The sequence below is a fragment of the Amblyomma mixtum genome, chromosome 5 (assembly GCF_055824585.1).
Source record: "Amblyomma mixtum isolate Tamu chromosome 5, ASM5582458v1, whole genome shotgun sequence".
Lineage (NCBI taxonomy): Eukaryota > Metazoa > Arthropoda > Arachnida > Ixodida > Ixodidae > Amblyomma > Amblyomma mixtum.
In genome coordinates this window covers 140,661,170-140,682,769 of record NC_143016.1, presented here as the reverse complement: position 1 = coordinate 140,682,769, position 21,600 = coordinate 140,661,170, and the positions used below count along the sequence as shown (strand labels likewise).

At 43.0% G+C, this 21,600-nt stretch overlaps 1 long non-coding RNA gene across 1 annotated transcript; it reads left to right on the top strand.

The window, feature by feature from the left end:
• The first annotated feature begins 1,459 nt into the window (after positions 1-1,459).
• Positions 1,460-15,849, top strand: LOC149343904 (uncharacterized). The gene is made up of 4 exons (XR_016282736.1): positions 1,460-1,858; positions 3,495-3,555; positions 3,616-3,781; positions 14,743-15,849. It is a non-coding gene; the product is annotated as an uncharacterized LOC149343904 (long non-coding RNA).
• Positions 15,850-21,600: the final 5,751 nt, after the last annotated feature.

The window sequence follows — 21,600 nt, the reverse complement described above, 5'->3', positions numbered from 1 at the left end:
TATCTTCCTGTCTACCTGACTCCGAAATGCCAATCATGCTTGCCGACTAACATTTGTTCTCTGCCGCTTAGAATTTGCGGTAGGTAATGCTCTTAAGTGAGTTCCGCGTCGTTTTCGTGTGTTCACTAGCTCTGGGGTTTGTTGTGCGCGCGGTGGAATGTTTTCAGAGATTGAATAAGAAAACTTTAACCTTTGTTCAGCAACAAACTACTCATAGTTGTGGTATATGCTGCCCTATTGTTCTGTACGCCCTTTGATGGCGTTCATATTTTTTGTTCATTTTCTTGTCTTGTGTATATCAGAATTATGGGCTGTTTATCAGGTAAAGGTGAGCCCTCAGTCGGGATACTATATGATTAGAATTATTGCCCAGGAAGTATATCTGCCAGACCAGCGCACCCAGGCGTGTTAAACGAACTAGTGGCCCAGCGATACCAAACTCACAATTTGGACTGAAACTTACTTCCTTCAACGTGCTCTGCGGCAGACGACAGACGGCTAGTTGCAACAGCCACAAAAGATTCTTCCCTTGCAGGTATTCGCCCAGCTGCTCGGCGACAACAATGGGCATTGCCTTTCCGTACTGTGATATAATGCACCACCCCCACCTCCGCGGCATGCCTCGGGCAGCAATTTTCCTACAGCATTCATCACGCTGTCAATGGTAGCGTTTATTGCTTGGAAATGGCAAGTTATGTTTGTCGTCTTAGATATTCCGTCCGCTTTCAAGCAGCCTGTTTTTCAGTCCGAGTCTTTTCTCTACTGGCTGCTATGTGAGAGGCACTTTTGTGTCCACCAGCCATGCCACCTAGCCCGCATCGTGATTCGCAGCGACCGTCCTCAAGCCATTCACTTCGACATGTCAGTTGCAGCCTCATGGTGGGCAACAGTGGGCATTGTCCCGAGGCTCATGTAAGTGATCAAATTCATGCTTAGCAGCACCCACTAGACGTTCTCAACCTATATAACAACCTTCATTCCTCAGCCTTGTTTATGCCACCCTCGTCTTGACGCGAGCACAGCTCTTCGACACCGCTCACATTCGGATTTGTTCACTGCGGGGTAACATCACCAACTCTGTTACCCATGGCGAGGACGCCGCACTTCGGGATTTTATAATTGAAGCGGCAACTACATATCGGGTTATTTGCAGTTTCGACTAAATTGCCTATTTGTGAAGATCGTTTCCTAACAGTGGTTTTATGTGGGCGCTGAACCCAACAAGGAAGCTGTGCTTATGACACAAAGCTACCATTAGAGCAGCCTAAGCTAAAAGTAAACACGAAAAATTGAACATAAAACAAAGCTCTAAGTTTGAGATAAAAACTTGAAGGAAGGAGCAGCAGCCATATTTTCTCAACACACAATTCTTTTTCGTTTCATTTGGTCCACCGCCATTGCATGATTTGTCACAGGAATTTATCAACTCGTAGCTACACTGTAAGAAATGTGTGTGAAATGACAGGCGTTTTTACGGAAATTTTCTGTTGTCACACAGAGAATATCTGTTTTGCGCCCGTAACAGAAACACGTTCACGCAAAAGAAAGTAATTTTCTGTTTTTGGAGCCGCAACACGCCCATTTCACCGAAAGTTGGTGACGTAAGCACCGCCGTTACACAAAAAAGTGATCCGAAAAACCTTTGCTACTTTTCATTAATCACGTTACATATTTTAAGCGTCAAAAAGTTTCTACGCGCAATATTAGCGCGCAGAATGAGAAGCAGTACTATTTGCTGCGATCCTGCATTCATCGATTGACGGCATCATGGAGGACGGCATGGACGTGAGCCGGGAGCTAGGATAATACCGGCGTGCTGTGTCCGTGATTTTCACCGATCAGACCGTTCGCACACAAGGTGAGTGGTGCGCATTTTTACCGGCATGAATGATACGCGTTTTGTCGTCTTTTGGGAGTATTGTTGCGGGCTTGTACTCCTGTTGAACAGGGCAGTGAAGATAAATCGCCGGCGGACATTGAGCGTGCCCACCACAGCCGCTTCACCGCCGATGCGTCACTGCTGCTTTACTGTCTCTCACAAAAGGTGCACAGCGCGCGGAAGAGAGAGGAACACAAGCGAGAAACATGGAAGAATGCGATAGTTTGCGGGAAAATGCACAAATTTTGCTTTGTCTGGAGATATGCACTCCTAAAAGAACCGAGTGAGTAAGCGCGGGAAATTTTAGGCCAGGGAAGTACGCGATTGGTTAGCGGAGGAGGACGTCAAAGAGCGCGGGATTTTCAAATTCGTTTCTCGTCTAAGAAAGGATCATAAGTGTACTTTGTGTCTTTTTATTTTTACTGACGTTTATTCATGCCGGTACAAGTAATGCAGTAATTGTGTTCATTTTGTAAGATTTAACTGATCTTATCTTTGGGCCGAAATAGCGTTGCACTGGTCAACGCAGGCTGGAAAGTTTCTACACAGGCGTTTCAAATGCCTTACTTGCGCTGTCACAGGGAAGTTTTTCAATGGCACTGATGTCATTGGAGCCGACATTCGAGATTTTTGAGCGCCTTCGACACGCGAGCTCAGTCCGTATCCTCCAATGTCAATCGCATCGCTTCGGCCAACCCGTGGAATAGGTCAAGGGAGGAGTAACTTTATGAAAGATGGCCAAATTATGCATACTAAAATACAAATTAAAAAGGGGGCGGGGGTGGAATCCTAGGCTGGAGGCGCGAGCCACCGCCCGATACGAAGGGTTAAGCCACTACCATCCATACATCCGCCCGCCCACAACCGTGCCGCGCGTGTCTGCTTGGACTCTGTGGCTGTTGAATACGATATCTGCTGCTTGCGTTTTTCTGGTGCTTCTATAGTAAATAGTTCGTGTACTCGCTAAATGGGCGCTTTGAGATAACAGTACACCATTCAGCATTCACTACGCGAGCTCGAACTTTGCGCAGCACTGCGCCGATCACGACGACTGCGCACCTTAGTACCTCGTACTATGCTACTTAAAACATAGTCATTTACAAACAGTTTGCTCGGTTGCTTGAGATAAAACGCAAGCTGCGCTCTACTTATGTTAAATAATTCCCCTGTGACCTAGTAGTGTGACATTTGAGGGGGCTGGCAGGTGCAAGGTTATTCACTACCGGTCGGCCGGATTAACTGCAGTGCTAGGACAGTCTCTTGACACCACTCGATGGAGGGCCTCTTTTGCTCTTGAGAGGCATTTACACTGTGTTCTTGGGCTGCATTTGACTAAAACGGTGCAATGTTTATGTATTGTAGATAATCCAGCACTTGTAAATGCCTATGCTGATTTTTAGGGCCTTTATATGTGGTTGACGCTTATTTGTATACACTCCAAAGCATTTCACCACGCATTGCTGGGAAAAATAAGAGCCTGAGCAAGCGCAGAAATGACTTATTTATGCTTATGCTCTGCTGCATGCTTATTTGTAACTGGTTTAAAGTTGCAGCTTTCACATGGTGCTACTTTAGTAGACAATTCTTATACGCATTTAACTCCCTCTTATGCCAGGGATCTGCCAGTGATGACGACATCAGGGACATGCCATGTTCTCCTTTCATCATTGCAAAAGGTATAACTCTGTGGTACCGCACTCGGGCAAGCATTCCTGATTTAAAACTTGTTTGTGCAGGAGGCAGTTTCCTTACTGCGAGGTGCTTCACCATACGCATTGACACCCTGCCAGTGATGCACGCAGCCAACCCATGCCAGGCTTTCAAGCTCATGTTTTTGGTGCACTTTGCTTTCAATGTTGTGTACCCCAAGGAAACAAGCCTCTGCCTGGAGTTCACACAGCAGTAAGTACCTATCTGGCTTGTTAACTGAGTTGTGATAACCTTTCTTGTTTTGGTTTTGCCACTTCTCAAATACGCAGTGATAATAAAAGTTATAGGTACATACCACTTTATCATAAGACCTTTTTATGAAAATGCTAACAAAGTGCAAAAGCAATTTTTAAAAAAAGTAAGAAAATGTTTGCTGAACCCAGGCAACGAATCAGCTATGGAATGAAATTTTGCTGCTGCTGCTGCTTGGTTAATGCAGCTGGTAAAATAGCGCTCTGAAAAAATCTGTGGAAAGGAAAGACAGATAAAACTATTTTTTGTGGAGTTGATCTTCAACCACTTCTTCACAGATTATGGCTATACTACCTGCATTGCATGGTGCCCAGTCACTAATATGAAAGGGTTGGAAGGGGTACATGGTACTATATTGCTTCTGAGATTATGTAGCAGTATATGGCTATTTTGGTGGAAGTCATACACGTTGCTTGCTCATAGGGGTCATAGATACTTGTCCAGAGGAGCACAGCACCTGGGGGAGAGGGTTTACTGAAGAGTGCATATGTGCATGCAATGCCAGTAACCCTTTTGTGGCCATGTAACCATCCATTGTTTATGGATAGATTTGAATGTGTCGCCATGCAGATTTGATGGATTTGACGTCGTAGATGGTACGTGACAGAAATTGTCAGCATTCTTTCGCTATTAGTAAATACGAGGACTTGTGTTCATGTAACTGTGCTATGAACTTTGTGATGTGTGATCGCATTTACACTACGGCTGCTGGAGCTTCTTTGATCTTGAGCTCTGGCAGCTGATGTGGTTCTGGCGTTATTTGGAGGGTATGCTATATTTTGTATTTTGTTTTTGTATTTTGTGGTGCTTAATCGGTGTTCGGATAGGATAATTGATGAGGATTTAAATATTTGTCCAATGTCTGGTGCTTTTCATTGCTGTATTATGTGGAAACACATTTGTCTTGTAATCTAAGCCAATTTTTAATACTCTGCACTTTAAAATTTGAAATATGAACACACTTAGTGGAGACAACTTATGCTCAGAAGAATAAAGGTTATGTTAACCATTTGTGTTAGAGAAATGGAACAGAAAAAGCAAAGATAGCTTCATAAGTCGCATTGAAGCTGGACTTTCTTCAAGAAGAAATCAGCTGCCTCAAATAAGAGCAAATCTATTTTGATTGCAGCTTTTGAACTTTCAGTATATAGTTTTTTGTTTTGAATAGATCATGTATACTGTACATTACCATTGGCCACTGTGTTTTCCCGTCTGTTCAGTATTCAGAGGATTTTGACTTAAATAGTCGGGGAAACCATGGAAAAGTCAGGGAACTGAAAGTAGCTTGCTTGACACCCTGGTTTAGTGGTGGGTCATGCATGGTGTTTCTACTTACCATGTCAGTCAACATGACTGGAATCATGGTGTAAGTGTACAAGCCTTTGCAACCACAGTGCTTCATTTTTTCAGCCAATGTTTTGAGCACACTAAGTCAATGAGGCTTCCTTGTTCACGTTAGCGGTCTTTTTGTGAGTTCTGTCAAAAAATAATCTTTAGCTCCAACACTTTTTCGAATTGCATTCATCTTGCTAAGTCTTTTGTTTATATAACTCACAATGGGGTTATTAAATAGAGCAGTGAAATTTTTGTGTGGTGTGCTCTCACTACTGACTGCGAGAGGAGGCTGTGGCTAAAGGTACGCCGGATGGACCCGGTGCATTTCCTCCCCTTAGTACGTTGGGTAGACCCGGAGCATTTTTTTTTCCAAATACATCGGACAAATCTAACAGTGTTTTTCAAAGTCCGGCTATTTGATTCTTGCCTGGCAGTCTGCTCGATTTATTCTCATAGTTCTCCTTTGAATTCTATGAGGATTAGTCATACCTTGGGCTCAAGAATGTTTACTCACTGCCCGGAATGGGCCAATTGGTGTTTGGCGTACATAATCTGAGAGCTCCATGCAATGAACTGCTTGATCGCATGACAAACACCATGTTCTCCGGTTGCACCGTTCACCACATGTCGTTTGATTAGGGTGTGTGAACTGCAAAGTTATTCCTGGCTATTTCCATGCAGCATGGTGCACATGTGTGCTTTTCTGTTGTGCGGTGAAGTCCGCTATGTGAACTTGGAAGGTTTGTTTACTTGCGACGATCCGCTGTCCCTCAGTCGAAGCTGAGTGCGTGTGCAGGATCAGTGCCCCAAATACACGTGTGGTGTGTGGCATTGGCTGAGAAGGGCCCATTGGCTCATGCTAAGCTCGAACCACTCAATATGTGCAAATTTCCGCCTGAAAGACCAAGCAGCGAGCTAGGCACTTTCCTTGTATTCCCCTCAGAAATGTCAGTGTTGGCCCAGAAGTGGTCTGTACATGCTTCCTGCTTTGTGGTTGCTCCTCCACAATGTTCTTGTGTACTGTGGTGGAGTATCTCTTCGAGTCACCTAGGTCAACACTGTAAATAAATTCCCCATACTATTGCTTTTGCATGGCTGTGAGGCATAATATAAATATTTTAAAGATGAATATTATATCAGGCCACCGAGGTGGCTCAGTGGTTATGGTGCTCGGCTGCTGACCCAAAAGACTCAGGTTCGATCCCGGCTGCGGCGGCTGGAATTTCTTTGGAGGAGAAATTCTAGAGGCCCGTGTACTGTGCGATGTCAGTGCACGTTAAAGAACCCCTGGTGGTTGAAATTTCCGGAGCCCTCCACTACGGCGTCTCTCATAGCCTTAGTCGCTTTGGGACGTTAAACCCCATAAACCAACCCAACCAACCAATATTATATCTGGTGATAAAAAAGAGCTAGCATTATGTTTCTTATGTAATACGGATAGGTGCATCTAGGAATATGCGTGCTGTGCAGAGCATAGGCGCTCGATCTAGCAAGCATTCTGCTGCGCTTCAGTGCTGGTGATAACTTGCTTAAATTATGAGCAGAGCTGACTGATTACAAGACCAGTGCGAAAGCACCAAGCTGCTGGTGCACGCCGCGTAGCTTGCTGCTTATATATGTGAACTGGTGCGAGCGATGGTAGTGCTATATATATATGCACGTGCAACCGGGTGTGAAGACATATATCGGGGATTTTTTGGAAGAGATGGGCTTGTTTTACTTCATCTGAATGACAGCCGGCGATATAAGAATGGGAAAACTTCCATTTGAAACTCCTCACAAGTCACAATATGTGGCATGCAACTTGCAAATGCTTCGCAGAGATGAGTGTTGCACGCAGCAGTAGTGCACTGGCTGGCAGCATCCACTATCATGTTGGATGAGATTTAGCCATGGGCGGCAGCTACATCCTCCATACGCTCAGTGAGAATGAACAGTCTTTGAGGTGTATCTTTAGACACTGCAGCGAAAGAAAAGCGGAAATTAGAAAAGCGGAGAGTTTAGCTAGGCTTGTGTTGGATACATTGTGCTGCGGGAAGGACGAAAGAATAAAAAGATGGAAAAAATTCTTTTTACACTATATGATATATGCAGATGCCTCCAGAGAGGCGGAAAAGAGGGAAGTGTGCTTGGTATGCGTCCAATGTCTCATAAACAATGGCCAAGGGCAGATCTCTGAATGACATGCAACTTTTCATTTCCAGCAGTTTGTAGCTTTCATGCCAGTGTCCTTGCATAGAGTGAAGGACCCCATATTTAACTAAGTAATCAGTGATGACAGTTACCAAACAACGCTTTGCCAGTAGCTTCCCAGTCTGTGTGCACAGGCGTATACGGTAGCAGAACAGTCCCTCAAAATACACAGTGATTCACAAGTACCACCTTAAGATGTGTCCCAGCCTCCGTACTTTCTTAATTTTCTCCTTTCAGTAAGTGTAACCCCTGCAACATTGCAGCATTCCCAGGTAATTTTGGCAGTATCACGTTGCCTCAGGGACGACCTTACCACACCTTGTGTGAGCCCTTGCTGAGGCCCATACTTGCAAAGCCTCTCATTATTTCCTTTTGTTTATATTACCTTTTTACATTGCAATTTTTTTTCGGTATTTTTCAGAGGGAAGCCTAATTGTAAAACAAAATTGTGCTTTACAGTACATTACCGCAAGCTGTGCCCTTAGATGGCTGTAGCCTGAAGGGATACTGCAAACCAATAGCGACACCCGGAAGTCGCCACCGCATTGCCACCGAAGGTCACGGACCACCGACTTTGCAAGCAGATAGTACGGTTTAAAATATAGAAAAGCAAAGAGGCTTGCCATAGAAAGATGAGTTTAGTTACATGAACTGAAAATGCTGACACCTTCAGCTCCTCTTCTAAAAGTGCAGGCATAAGCAAAGCATAGATATTATATGTCTGATTAAAATTTCTTTAATAAATCAACCAGTCCAAGGGACATATATAGAATGGGCATCAAAGTGACACAAGTAGTATAGTTATTCAAAGAGAAGTGGCAGCAACAAGATCCAGTAATGAAAGGACCGATAAAGAGCTTATTTGGTAAGAAACAGTCGCATAGAGTGAGCTCCCAACTTATCCAAGAGAGCCAGTTGTTGCTGTTGCAGTGCCCCAGAAGCACTTGCACTTGCGTTACGGGGAAAAAAAACAATACTTATTAGATGGCGCAGCATGATGCACTTTTCACCAAGGTATCTTTGCCACCATAGTACACATTCCTTTTCCAGTACTCATGGAATTGCTAGCCAGAAGGGAGGCATCAGAGGCAAAAAAGCACTCACTTCAGTCATTTCATTTTCTGTGAAATGCTTGATCACATTCTTAACCATCACGTGAAATATTTTATTCTAATTTGTTTTGCAGCAGTAGTGATCTACCACATCTGGCACACACCTAAGTGTTATGACTTTGTCGTATTAACCAAGAAGCTCAGGTAATCGCAGAAAGTTTTCAGTGAAAAGCTAGAGCAACACTTTCTGTTGGGCAAAGAGCTGCACAGAAGGCGGCAACGTGGATGCTGAACTGCCAACTTTTATATCAGAAGAAACGGGGACAGCTATTTGTACACCTTCCTAGCCGTCAGATACACGACGAAAAAAGCTAGGCAAGGTCCACTTGATATGAAAGCTTGTATCACGGAACACCAAAATAAGACAAAAACATTCGACAAGGATATTTTTTTTAGGCGGAAAAGACAGGGAATGGGCCAGCAAGAATTTGCGCAGCTGTATCTATGAAGCAGCAAAAATCCAAAGGTTGCGAAGAATGGCCAACAAGAAACATGCCAAAAACCACGATGAAAACAAGTGAAAAAATAAGACGTGCTCTTGAAGGTTACAAGTGATAGAAGAGATAAAGAGCTCAGAGGGCAGCAAGTAACAGGCCAAAAAGCTAAAAAGTTAAAAGTGATAAAATTTGACAATGAAGGAAAAGACGAAGTGTAAAACCAGGAGCAAGTGGTGAAGGCAAAAAATTAAAAAAATACTTCTGAAGGCCCAGGGTACACATGATGAGACAAGTGTTGTGTAGCTGAAACCAGGCATTGGATGGCAGGTAGGCTAGTTCTTTTTCTGATAATGAGTAATGCTGCCATCTTGGCATTCACTGTCGGAGCTGTAAAATTTTGGAAACAGGACGTTTATCCAAATTTCATAGAATGGAATTCATAGCGAAGAACAAGAACTCACTGGCTTGTGAAATCATAAAAGCAGGCAAGGTACTGGCAATGAAGGACCAGTGCATAAGGAAACCTTCAGTTTCATTATTTGAAAAAGTACCAGCCTATTTGTCATGCAATACCAGTTTTTATATATGCAACACTTGTCTCACCATGTGCATCCTTGGCCTTCAGTCGTATTTTTTATTTTTTGCCTTCACCACTTCTGGTTTTACATTTGTTCTTTGACCTCATTGTCACTTTTGTGACTTTAATCTTTTTAGCCTTTTGCCCTGTTATTCATTGGCCTGTGACGTTTTTATCACTTTTATTGGTTTTAGCTTTCAAGACCATGTCTTGTGCACTTGTTTCCACCCTGGTTTCTTCCATGTTCCTTGTTGGCCATTCTTCACTAACTTTGCTTTTCTGCTGTGTCCTATAAACAGCTGTGCAGATGCTTACTGGCTTATTCCCTGTTTTTTCAGACTAAAAAAACCACTTGTCACATTGTTTCGGGGTATCTCCTGATATGGTTTCACCTTTTTTGCCATGTGTGCTGACAGGAAACTGTACAAAAGTTGATCATTCAGTGCTTCAGTCCATGTGGTCCTCCTTCTGTGTAGTCTGTTGTCATTTTTGTTTGCCCTGGTTCCTCACAGATTGCAAAAAGCCAGTCTGAACAGCCATGAAATACCATATATGCTTTTTATCTTGATGAGGTGCCCTAAGACATTCTTGAAGAGTTTCTTCGCTTGTGCCATGATGAGTTCATGCTCCTTGTTAGTGCATTTGCTATGCTTCATTTTTAGACTTGCCTCTGTGCAAGCTTGATATGGTGCGAAGTGATTTGTCAAATATTTGAGGCTTCTAAGAATCTGTGCCATGTGCCTCCAGTCATTTTATCCAGTTGCCGCTGGTGATTACATGGGATCCCTGTCAAAGAGCTTGCAGCAGAAACAGAATACTCTCTCTTAATAAGTTAAATATCCAGCGTCCACTGAAGACTGTTCTTTTTGAGGTGTCTTTGAGAAACCGTGTTTAGGATATATGGTAATGCTCACCTAGGAGAAATTGATTAAAAGGAAAGGATTCCCACTGGAAAATATTAAATAACAGCCATGTTGAACCTCATTTCTTAGATGAAAAATGTCCAAGGAATAACATGGTTCTAATGTACCCCACCCCCCTCCTTCAAACCCCCCCCCCCCCTTCCAGTTGCAACCATGAATCTGCCCCTGCAATAACCACTAAAATGTCTTGAATGGTTGTAATATTTGGTCACGGACGGGACCGGCCGGATTTACTTCGGTGTTATCGTAGTCAACATGTGTTACGTTGGTGTACATATCCGTGAAGCAGCAGAGAAGTGGTATCCAGATTTTTAAGTAGTGTGTTAGTTTCCTAGAACCATGAGCACACTCCACCTGTCCCACTTTTCATGCAATCTCTCTTCTCTGGGTCGCTGTGTTTCACGATACTGGCCTTCCCAGGGCATTTCCGCTTCTTTTTAAACCATTATTTACCTCATGAAGCTGATGTTTTAGTGTTGCCTGCTCCGCTTTTAATAGTCACTACAAAAAAGCCAGCATAACAAAATTTTGATAGCGTTAAATTGGGTGACAGGAAAATTGAAACCTTTTTCCAGTTGGATATGTAGAAAATGGTACAAGCGTTATATTTATCATCACGGATTCCTTCTGTTCCTAATAACAGTGCCTTGGCTGCAGATTGGTGTGAAGAAGGTCTGGCGTACCACTTTTCTGCATACACATGGGCAAAAGTTTAGTGGGGCGAAACAGCTATTGTCGACATGAGCTGAACTTATTCAGGTTAAACAGTAGGCTGTGCAAAGTTAGCCAGGCTAGAACAGGTTAGTTTTAGTTTTAACCTTACTACGATAATTCATCTTGTTCCTGTACTTTAAAAGGGCTTTTTCCATCGTCTCTGCTTTTTCTTGAAAACTGTCACAATGCGCCAGCAATTTTAGCACTTCGGCATTCTTTTTCTTTCATAAATTGTCTTGCTTAGAACTGCGCTAAGGCAAGACAGCTTGTTAGGAGAGTTCATTTGCACAGTCCATAGCTACAATGCAAGAGACAGGACAGGTGATTGGGTAGAAGCAAACGAATTTCAAAATAAAATCAAACCATGTAGACATAATGCCAGACACAGGAAATCAAATCTCTGTTTCTAAGTTGCCAGAACGCTGCACAAAATTTTTGTCTACATCTATGCACATAGCAACAATAGTAGCACTACAACCATTCTCTACAAAATCATTCAAATTTTCTGTGCCCATTTTCTCGCCATTCAGAATTAAAAACATTTTTTTGTCCAAGACAGGTATTTCTTATGAACGAGTAACTATGGGCTCACAGTCCAACATCCTGTGAGTCTCAAAGATGATGATCAGCAAAAAGCCCAGTCTACATTTAGATCTGTAATTAACTCCTAAAATCAAGCAGTGCTGCTATGCAGCACTAGGTGCCTAAAAGAAGAACTAGCTATAATGAAATTCTCACAGAGCAGAGCATGCAAAAGGGAGAGAAATGGTGCACACATTATTTCCTACCACCATTAAATGCAATACAGCTTGACGCAGTCAGATGTGTTCTGATTTAGATAATGCACGGGGCGTGCTGAAGGCAGTATTACGTTCAAAGATGGAAAGAATCTGCACAACTGAGACAGGACAAGGGCTAAGCAGTGAACTGACAAAGCTCTCTAAGCACAACTCTCTTCCCCTACCCCTTTCCCTTCTGCCGCAGCAGAGCTTACAGGTGGAAAAAATGTCATTTAGATGGTCCTGCCCGCAACAAACGACACCTGAGACTATGCCGCGTCTGTAAGGTGTATGCACCCTTTGCAACCCTCTACATTAGCGAGTTATGCACTCATTTTGGCATGCTTCAGGCATACATATTGTCTCCCTAATTTTGAAGAGCTTTGGAAATGTCTCTTTTGAAGGTCAAGGGACAGAGGGAAGGCGGGTAGAGGATGGGAGGATGTAGCATAACACCCACAGGGCAACTCAGCATCCCCATTTTGGTGACGTCTTGTGCGATTGCACCGGTCACCCTCCCCTAAGGCTGGCATTGCTCCCACTTGTCGGAGACAGGTTCACTGCTAATGGGAAGTTTGGGTTTTTTCTCTTTTGTATTTTGATTTGCATTCATTTGAGCGTGAACTGTTAGGCAATGCTTCATATTGTGACTATAGCTGGATACAACTGAAGAATGCAGCAGCAAATGCCCCTATGGTGTTTAATGATTCTGACGACTTCATTGTTAATTCCTATGCACTTGCTAATCCATCACACCAGCTGGCAAAGGGAAAGGATAAACCACAAATTAGCCAAAATAACCACAACATCGTAATGGTTGGTTGGTGCCGTCGACCGGAAGACTTCCTTTTTGCGGTATTTGAGCCTACAGTCTTGAATTGTATACTATGCAAGATAACCAATGCATACAGCACTGCATATTGTTGTGGCACATACCTCGCTATGTGTGCCTCAATGAACTGGCTCCTCATTCAATCACGTGAGGATTGCTGATGAGAGATACAGCATTGTTATTGCTGCATTTGACATGAAGCTTTCTTGATGGGTGCGCTGTAAGCCGCACATATTTCTTCCAAAGTGCATCTGTAGGGGGGAATTTATATGTGGAAGAAGTGAGGAGCCCAGGATGCTGTACAGACAAGCTCAGCTGTGTTGACTAGCCTCGAGGACTGCTATGCGCGATAGTGAAAGTACCTTTTCCTTGCAGCCCAGTTCAAACTGAGCATAAGCCAGGATACTGAAAAAGGCTGTTAGTACTTGCATTGTTGAGGCCTGCATGTGAGCCGTACTAGCGGCGTATGGGCAAAATGCTACAGCACTGAATATGTGCGACTTCCAGTGCTCAACGAAAAGTTTTATTCGAAGCTATTGCTTAATTTTGTTTCGATTCTGCCTACAGACAATATTTTGTGTGCATTCTGCATGTGTCTTTAGCTGGGTTACTGCTTGAGGTTGTGGTCAGAAAAGTTTTTTACTCAGGGCAGCAGGCACTTTGCACTATTCTTGGACAGTGGAAGCTGAGTGCAGATGTGAGAGGGTAACATCACATTCACGTAACAGCTTGCTCTGCAGCACTAGACCTCATTTTAGACTAGCGTATCACTAGTTGGGCATTAGTATTACAAACAAGCCTCTGCTCAGTTCTGTTAATTCCATCTTCACTAAAATGTGCATATCCCTCGTCATGCATCTGAATCTCTGTAAAGACAAAGCACGTCAATATGTGCTGCAAACTTACTTATTACCTGTCAAAAGAGTTTTGCTTACGGCTGTGCTTTCGGGTGACACAGAATAGGCATGGTGATGATTCCGCCTGTGTATACATAGACATTGCTACTCTGGTGTCAGAGAGCGCTTTGAAGGAACATTGAATGGAAACTGAAGTTGGCCTTTGTCGAGAGGCTACTGTCTGATTGCAAGGAGACTGAAATGGTGCTTTTACAAGCTACATAAAATGAAGAAACAAAGGGCAGGTGTTGTCATCATTGCCTCATTTTCTAAGTAGACTGCAATATACTGTCACGTCAGATTTCTGGGTGCAGATAACAAGGCCCTAAGCAGCCCCGCAACTAACTTCAAAATGTGGTCATGAAGTCCTTTTCGGCGTATACATCAGAATTTGAATTTAGTGACCGGCAAATTTCTAAATGTAGTTTTCTCAGCAATAAATGCATTTTTTCGCTGCCACACTGACATCAACAAAATGGTTTGATTCGATTTATTGGGTGTTAACGTCCCAAAGCGGCTTACGCCATGAAGGACGCCGTAGTGAAGGGCTCCGGAAATTTCGACCACCTGGGGTTCTTTAACATGCACTGAATTTGCACAGCACACGGGCCTCTAGAATTTCGCATTCATCGAAATTCGGCTGCCGCGGCCGGTATCAAACCCACGTCTTTCGGGCCAGCAGCTGAGCACCATAACCACTGAGCCACCGCGGCGTGCAACAAATTGGGAAAGTGCAGACAGAATGAATTTTTCCCAATAACAACAGGTTTCATGGAGTTGTTTTTGCATCCCTTTAAAAACTAGTGTTGGAGTTCAGTGAGCAGCTTTCACGCAAGTAACAAAACACTATGGTTGTTAAAAACATTATTAAAGTGAACATTTTGGAAAGGTTTATTTTGGCTTGAAGTCTGGTTTTGTACTGAGTACTAAAGACTACTGGATATATTCACTAGTGCAAATGAAACTGAAATGTGGGCTACAAAGGAATTAAATTTTGGGGTAGGAGGAGGGGTGCAGTCTTCTTACAATGTTTATTATATCTTTGAAGACAGTATAGATATGCTCACTGTCCGAGGAGTAACAATGTTCTGTCCTTGTTTCAGGACCATTGCAGCTGTGAATCCTGTCCGGGGAACGAAGGCAGAGCACTCGAAGAAGAAGCAACACTACCCCTCTTCAAAAGTTCCTTCCCTCATCATGCAAGACTTTGACTTTCTGAAATCTGACAACTTTTTAAATCAATATTTTGTGTACGCTGTGATAAACCAAACAGCCTGTGGCATGACTTATCATGCAGTAGTCAAAAGAGTTGATGTACTATGTATAGAGAATCAATGTTATATAGTTACACTGATAAGTCAAACAGCTTGTGGCATGCTTTATGTCCTGTTGCTTCTATCTCACTTCATTTCGTACTAGTGTCAGACAAGACACAATTTGCTTAAGATGCCTTATTTATGCTTATACTTGCTGTTACACTTCAGTGGCTGGTTGTATGAATTGTAGCACTACTTTCTATCTTGTCTGTGTTACTTTTTTCATTTTAAAGTTATTGTAGTCTCAAGATAAGACGTACTAACTGGAGTGAAAAAATGTTTTGCAGTTAAACTGTGATAAGGCAAACAGCCCATGGCATCCGTTATGTCCTGTTGCTTTCATCTTGCTGCTTAATGCAGCACTAGTCATGAGCAAAGCATATTTTTCCAATACTCTCCTTTTGCGTATGCTTGCCATTAGTTTAGTGACTGGTTGTGTTCATTGTTCAGGTATTATTACTTCGTGTTGTATGCATTGTATTGTATTACTATTTAAGAGTGAATCATGCCATTCTGTATGACAGAAAGGCACAGGTTTCGTTTCTACTTTACTTGCCATTACTGCATATTTTGCATGCTTTTACTGTATGCCTGTAGTGCAGGCAGGGCAACGTAAGTTTCTTTCTTTCTTTGGCCACCCTCCTACTGTTTAACTTAATTAAGTGATGCTGAAAGATATTACTGTATAGTAAAATATCAGCCATGATTGCATTGTTTAACACTGCATATTTTCCAATATTCTTGAATACTCACTTGCCTTTGCTTGTGATTGTTTAAAAGCGGTGAAATATTTTATTCTATTGAAATGTGGCAGCAGTCCTAATGTTCTGTATCTGTTTTTATGTCAGTCATTAAAAGATGATGTGAAAGAAATAAAGTGTGTGAAATGACAGAACATGGAGCTTAACAGAAAATTTCTGTGAGTAATGAAAAAAAGCTGTTAAATGACAGAAAATATGGTAAGACAAAATGGAACATCACAGAATTTTTCTGTTAGCAGCAAATCGAAAAAAACCTGTGAAATGACAGAAAAAAGTAAAAACAGAAAATTTCTGTCATCCTCACGGACATTTTCTGTTAATCGCCAACAAGAAACCCTGTGAAATGACGAAAAAGTGAAAACAGAAAACATACAATAACAGAAAATTTCTATCGTCTTAACAGAAATTCTCTGTTAGTCGAAAACAGAAAAGATCTCTGAAATGACAGAAAAAGTAAAAAACCGAAAACATAGCATAACAGAAAATTTCTGGCAGGCCAGCTGCCAGAAAATTTCTGTTTTTTTCAATAAATATTTTTTACAGTGTAAGCCCACATGCTCTGAAAATATGTATCGATGCTATTTTCTAAAGAATATTAAATAACCACGAACATGCTCAAACCTGAACTCAACATATCTATGTTGGACTCTATGCTTTACAGAGAAAGGACGTGAAAATTGAAGGTGAGATCAGATGACGATTTTTGAAATGGTTCACAAAGTTGACTGCTCTACTCTGCATTTGTGATAGACCTTGAAACTGTGACCAATAGCATCAGTACAGTTTGCGCCATCGTTGCGGCTATTTACTCGTCCGATTGCATACTACCTAAACTCCACCTCAACCCCCTTCCCCCCGCGCCACTTAAGGATTCAAAAAAATTCAGCATTTACCGCTCCAGGAGGTAGACTACTAGGCTGCGCGTCGATCAAAACCAGGTGTGTTGTAATCACCGAGGTAATAGCCGTAGCTTTCGGCAACCACGCGTATTCTCACGCAGTGGTGACTCCAGGCTCTGAAACCTCAGGTAGAAACTAAATCAAGGGCTGAGTCCGTGAGCATGCCGCTCAGTTCCTCATAGTTACAAACTTTGAAAGACCATTCATAATATGGTCCCCTGGCCACAAAGGGATACAGGGCAGCGAACTTGCCACAACCTCACCCGCTAATTGCTAGCCCAGGCATTTTTCCACAATTATCTTCACTGTTATGTTTCATTCTATTAAATGACTGAAATCGTAAAAAAACATACCCATGGCCTCCCAATGATTAAGAAGGAGGTGAGAAATAATATTAACAAACATACAAACCAACACCTTTTACACCCTCCTATCACTGCGCATCTTGTACCGAGTACTATACGTGTCAGAATGTCTGCACTCTAGAGAAACTGCGGATTCTTACCACTTTCTAAAGGCGTGCCAGCGAAACAATGCCATACACCCTGTCCTGACCCCAATCCCTAACCGCTGGGAAGCCATCTTGCTCAACGCACATTTTGGCGGCCAGCAGTGGCTCGTAAACACGGCCATCGTAGCAGCTTCGATAAATGTAAACCTGAAATATAGCTTCGAACCATAGTTTTCATGCATAATTTGGTCAGGAAACATTTTCGACAACAATAAAGAGGTGAAAACTACATCAATTACGGGCTGATGTAAGAAGAGAGAGGCTTCAGTTGTTACCGTAGCAGTGGTTTCTCATCCTTAGTTTTTTTTCGTTGGATGGCCGCTTTCGGAACGGCGCAGGGACGACAACGTACGCATAAGCTGAGAGAAAGATTTGGCAACGTGGGTAGTAAGCGTGTCAAACTTATAAGCATACTCCGTTCATCAGTGGCTAAAATTGCTAGGTTCGTATTACCAGGGAGCTACGACCGAGTGCATTCGCTGGGAAGATTAAGCAATATATTACACTCACAATGCCTGTTGATGAGGTCGGCATGGCTATAGGAGGAAGACCCGAGTAAAAGAGTACGCTGTTTTTGTTTCCTCTCCACAACAAGGGACACGCGTGCTGCGGTTGAACCGTTATTATTATTTTGCAATTCGAGGATTATAAAACGTCAAATCCTGGAAACAAATTCAACATACCTCGGTTTTTGCACTAATAAAGGTTCTTGCTGGCAAGACCACCGCGATACGTCGAAAAGAGTCCTCACTATACTTCGCCTCCAAAGCACTGTCGTACATTTCCTGTTACTTACCCTTAACTCCAAACCCGAAAGAGAGCAAAAAAGAACCAGTTATCTTCTAATACCTTATCAAAATCCCTACCTTTGAAAGAAGAAAGGAACGCCGAAGTAAACCTGCTTTCTTAATTGTAGGAAAAGCAAAACGAGAGCACCTATCTTTTTTTTTTCACACTTGTGGTGTTGCCTTTGGCTGTCGTTGAACAAATTTTGGCTTTGATACGGAGTAAAAACTATGGTTCCTGTAATGAGTGCTGCTTGCTCGGAATTACATTCTCTGAAACACATATATGATGCATACTGGCGCGCACGCGCACGCGCGCGCGCGCCCGCACACACACACACACACACACACACACACACACACACACACACACACACACACACACACACACACACACACACACACACACACACACACACACACACACACACACACACACACACACACACACACACACACACACACACACACACACACACACACACGCACACGCACACACGATAGTGGCAACTTCGGTGCGTAGGTCATTCCAGTCTCGTGCTGTACGTAGCAAAATGATTGCTGAAAGGTCACAGTATGGGTTTGGGGGAGATACACTGTATATTCAGGGCTAAAGTGAGTGATGAGATGGCCTCTTTTTATCTCGGGGTTATGAAAAGGCAAGGAAGGGAATAATTTATGAAAAAGGTTCAGTCGTGCTATTCTACGGCGCGCAGCTAGGGGGTGTAAGTTTATTTGCGCTTTTAGTGCGGGGATGCTAGCATTGTAGGAATAATTAGACAGAATGAAGCGTGTCGCCCGATTCTGAACCGACTCGAGGGCTAAAGGGTCGAAAATAGCATTAGCATACTGCAGTTTTGGTCCCACAAAAGTTTGAAAAGGAAGCTGTTTAATAGAATGCGGAGCGAGCGAAAGGATACGACGTAATAACCTAACGCACGACTAGCAGAATTCATTATGTGGTTAACATGAGAAGTCCAAGTTAGGTAGCGGGACATATGCACACCGAGATATTTGAGTGATTCAGATGTTGCAATCTGCATGTTATTGATGGTATAATTGGGCTCAAGGTAATTATGACGACGCTGAAGAGACATTAACACGGTTTACGAATAATTTGACGACATTAGCCAAGATTTACACCAGTCCTGTGTGTCTGTAAGGCCATTTTTAATGCCAGATTGTGGGCAGAGTTAGTAATTGCTCGGTAAATGACACAATCATCTGTGAATAGTGTGATATTAGAAGAAATATTACAAGGAAGGTCAATAATATGTATCAAGAAAAGAAGCGGCCCGATTAAGATATCGTGCAGTGAGCCTCACGACACCGGTGTAAAGGACGAAGGGTGTGAGGTGGCATATAAGAATTTCCTGCGGTTAGTTAAAACCCTGGAATCCAGTTTACAACGCATGGATGAAGATTAAGACGTTTTAACTTTAACAAGAGAGTATCATGGGGGACCTTATTAAATGCATTTTCGAAGTCTAAAAATAATGCGCCAGCCGGAATGTTGCTATCTAGGTTTAAATGTAATTCGTGCAGGAGAAGAGCTATTTGAGCATCATAGGAAAGAGTTTTGCGAAAATCATGCCGACTTGAGAGCAAAAAATTGACGGAGGTTAGGAAGTTAGCAATATGCGAGTATAATACATGTTCCATTATTTTACACGTGACGCTTTTTATGGAAATTGGGCAGTGATGATCGGCTTCCTTTTTAAAGACTGGAATGACCTTGCCCACCTGCCAGTCATGTGGAAGTGAACCGGTGTTGAGGGATTCCTGGAATGTAAGTGATAAGAAAAGGCAACACGTATGTTTTATACTTTTCAGCATTTTCGTGTTTATACCATCCACATCGGTGGATGACGAGTTTTTCATTGATTCAATTATTTTGACAATGCCGATGGGATCAAATGTAATGTTCTGCATGAGAGGATGCGTAAAGTATGGCGGATCTGGAAAAGTGTCAAGTGGTTTATTGGTAAAACTGGAACTAAATGCTGCGATGTTTTTGTTAAAGTATTCAGGGCGTCATGAAAGAAAGGGTTGAAAAAACTATCAGCATAGGGGGCCAATAGCAAATACCAATTATAGTGGGCGGGTGCGTAGCAACGCATCGAATCCAAATCATTTCCAGTTGTGATGAAAGGTTGATAAGCGAGCAATGCAGATCGCATTTAGTGGCGATTAGAACTCCCCCCCCCCCTCCCTCTTCCCCACGGACATTATCAGGTCTATCCTTTCGGAATATATCATAATCTGAGAGGAACGGAAGAATCTCGGTATCATGAACCGATGTATGAAGCCATGTTGCAGTTAGTAGCAAGACGTCGCATGAAGATCAACCTATTAGACTGCACAATGAATCACGCTTGGGAATAACACTCCGAATGTTAGCAAGCAGAAACGATAAAGAGTGGCGGTTCGGTGAACGCGGCTTACAGTTTGGTTTTAATAATGGCTACGGGCATTCATCAACGACCTGCTTGGAAGTGTGGTTGAAATAGTATGTTTTTTCATTAGTGACAAGCTTTTCATGTCGCAACTTGTAACGCAGTTTTCGGGCCTTTCCAAACTTAATGAAGCGTTTCTCGGCAAGGCGCGTGCTTGGAGCAAGATCTTGAAAAATGGCATATCCTGTATCTCTAAATTTCCGACCGGAAGACAGGACTTGCTCTTTGTCTTTAAAGTGAGCAAACCTCACGATTGTAGGACTGCGTTTGCCAGTTTGGAAAGACCCTATGCGATGCGCTCACTCAATTTCACGGAGTTTTATCTGGATATCTAGATATTGATTGCAAAGTGAAATGATGATGTTCTCAGAATCAATCCACTTTCCTTATCCTTATCTTCGACGGTATAGAACAAGAAAATTTTTCTTCTAGATCGGTTTTCTGCGTCGATTATCCGGGCAGACAGTACACTGATCAGTGCGATATTTTCAGTGCTTATCTCATGTAGTTTTTCTAATTCATCCTACCTGTGATCAAAAGCAGTGAAAACAGTCTCAATTTTATCTAGTCATCCCTTAATTTCGCTAGATGTTTCATCATGATCGACTACTTTCATTTCAGTTGACTTTAGTTGCTCTCGCATTACCGTCCGTCCGGATTGCAACCCTTTCAAAACACTAAGAATCTGTTCGTCAGGACCAGGATTTGACTTGATATCACCGGCTAGCATGAGAAGCTTTTACAGCACATGCGCACGGCCACACGTAATAGACAAAACAAAAACGCCGTGGGCCGTGCAGCACCAGGAGCGCAAAGGGAATAATGGAGTAAGTAAAGGAAATAAAGGTTTATTACCTGCACCAAGAAGCCTGGAAAGCAAACACAGGCCATCGCTCGCGTGCTGCTGAGCCCACTGAAGGGCACGCAGCTCCGCGCCGGTTATTTAGCAGAATCCAGACATGCGCATAATGTACAAGGGTGGTAGCAGTGCTCAGATGGCTGAGGGAAAGCCTTGATGCTTGGAGATACGGTCGGTGGTCTTGCAGAAGCTGCGCGGAACGAGGTGCGCTGTCGGCGAACTGGCGATTTGAAGAGCGGAAATGCTTGACCGCAGGACGCCCGGAAAGCAGTAGTGTTGCACTAGGACCTGACTCGAAGGCGTGTGTGGGCACGGGGCACGGCGGCTGGAGGGCTCCAAAAGCTGCAAGCCCCAAAGCCCGACGAACTGCATCA